Here is a 2,717-nt window from a genome sequence, read left to right on the forward strand (position 1 = left end):
CTAGTTCGATCTTTACAACGAACATATTCATTAGATTAGGTACTGTGATGAACGTTCGTTGTTTAGTATTTTTTTTCTTTTTTCTTTTTAATTTCCGCCAGGGACCCGTTTGTGAATAAATTATTTGCAGAATAGCCCCTAATCTTCAAACGACCACATCTTTTACACCGTTTGTCCAAATCCAACGAAACCAACGCCCACTTCTTCGTTATGATCCCCTCCATCCAGTAAAACAACTTAAACATGTTTTTTAAAATTTAAAATTTGTTTTCAAACAGATTTGAATTTGAATCTTCTTTTGATCATAACTTGAGTTTTATAACTCCGCTTGAGTTGATTCTTTTTGCAAATTGAAACCCTTGACCTAAAATTTCTGATAAGGCCAAATCTACCTAATTTTGGTACTGTTAGAAATTGTTTTATGTTGCAAGAGTTATTTTTTTGGTTTTGATGTTTTTCGAATCGTCCTCTTCGCTTTTCCCGATCTTTTGAGTGATTGCTTATGTGTGGTTACTATTGCTTGCTCACGATCGATTGAACGGAGTGTGACGAGTAGAAATATCAAGAGTTATGAGTGTGAATCATCTTCATCAACAGTACAGGCAAGTTCACACTTTGATGATATCCCTTTTATACCCAGTTTTTATGCATTTGTTTCAACCCTCAAACATTGCATGGTTAGGAATTGATAACATGTGGGTTTTGGGAAGTAGTTGATGAGGTAGGAACCTATTGTCCTACATTAAAACCTTGGGAGTTACTTCTACGCTATGCTTTTATTGCCATGCTATGCTCGTAGACGTGGATTGGGTTTGAGTGTATCCATGACAGATGTGAGTTTTGTTAATTCATGGTTAACTTAAGGTGGCAACTTTAATACACATCTAGGTGGATTAAGGCACCTGGGGAACCCAGTGATTGCCTGTATTTTTGGAAATCCCGGGGTACCGTGTGATTTTCCTATGGACTGCCACCCATGCTCAAAGGGATCATAAGATTATTCATGCTAGAAACTTCCGTGTGCAGCCACATGCCAATATGGGCTCTAGCATAGTTGAGTAAGTTGTGGGAAACCTTTCCATGATGGGCTAGCAGATGTAGGGGATTGTAGGTGTACCGGCCAATCTATCGGTTAAGGGGACCTCTTCGGAAAGACTGTGTCTCGGTCATCCGTGTCTCAAACATCATGTAGTGCGAGAAATTCAACGGAGGAGATCGAGTCTTGTGGGGAAAAGTGCACAAACCTCTGCAGAGTGTACAAACTAATCATGGTTAGTTGTGTCCCCAGTTATGGACATCTTGAGTATCTGGTTCTTGGATTATCATGTTGATCTCATCACTCTAAATTAATTTTGTTGGGTTATTAATTACCTTTTAATTGGGATTGAGATGGGGTTTACCATTCTCAATGTTTTCAACCAACTTTGTAGTTAAATAAAATGTATTCTTTTGATGTAGGGAAAAATTGGCTTTTCGCAAAAACATTATAAGCATAGAGCTTTTCCACCAGCCAAATATGCATGTAGTGATAGCCTTTATTTAGCATTATCCTATGGTGTGAATTTGCCAGTACATTCAATATAATGACCCTTTGTGGCTGCAACGTCTCATGTTGCAGGATTCCTTACGACGAGTAAGTGATACATTAGGGTTATGATTTCTACACTCAACTTTGCCGTTGGTGTTGATGGGAATCCACGACCTTGTTGTTACTTCTACTATATGGATTGTGGTAATAGTATTTACGTTACTTTATACATGTGATTTACCTCTGTAATAAATCCTCGAGTACTGTGTGTCAGCATACCGATCCAGGGATGACACTTAAGCACAGAGACTTGACCGTCTGAGGTCGGGTCGCTACAATATGGTATCAGAGCACATGTTGACTGTAGGACTTGACCCCTAGAAACTGGCAAGCCCATGGGAAGGATTTTTTTCTCAACAACTTCATTTTCAAAAAGATCTTTTCCTCTCTTCTTTTCTGAGCTTATTCAAATATTCCCTTTTAGTGAGACCAAATACCCTTTTCCCCTTTTTGACCACATGAAGATTCAACTGATGAGACCACTCCAAGAAGTACAAGATATCAGACAACTAAGACCACTTCGGAATGAAGAGGATTTTACCGTGCATTATAATAATGGAAACTGCAACGGTTGAAGACTCCGAAGACTAGGAGAATTTGGAGGCTATGAAGAATTTCCAGAATTAGTATGACCTAGTAAGGCTACCCTTATGGAACTTGACAGACTATGGAAGCTGTCAATACCCGAGATCAAGGTGTGTTGTAGAAAGACTGGAACATGGAGCATTAGAACTGAAAGTTTTGTCAAGAAACCCTAAGGCAGGAGATATCAACTATGGAATGATAGTTTATGGAAATGGCAAGAACAGAAACACGGCTATCCATGATTTTAGCGCCTGCTTATGCTATTGCCGCCGTGCTAAGTTAAGCATGCATTTCTTTGGAAGGATTGGATGACAAGAAGGCTGATGGAGCACCTATCAGCAAGATGAAGTTTTAACCTTAGCTGGTGTATCGCCAGGATCTGGAGTGTTACATCAAGAAGTTAAGATGGACCTGCAGGAAGCAGCATTTGATAAGGAAGCATTTCGTGAAGAACTCAGGACCCAGAAGCTGAAAGTAGCAAGCTAGAGGAGCAAAACATTGAGACATCAAAGATTCATCAAGAACTGAAGGACAGTAGGATCAT

This window comes from Triticum urartu, chromosome 5A (genome assembly GCF_056163025.1).
Source record: "Triticum urartu cultivar PI428250 chromosome 5A, HENAU_Tu73, whole genome shotgun sequence".
NCBI classification, from domain to species: Eukaryota; Viridiplantae; Streptophyta; class Magnoliopsida; order Poales; family Poaceae; genus Triticum; species Triticum urartu.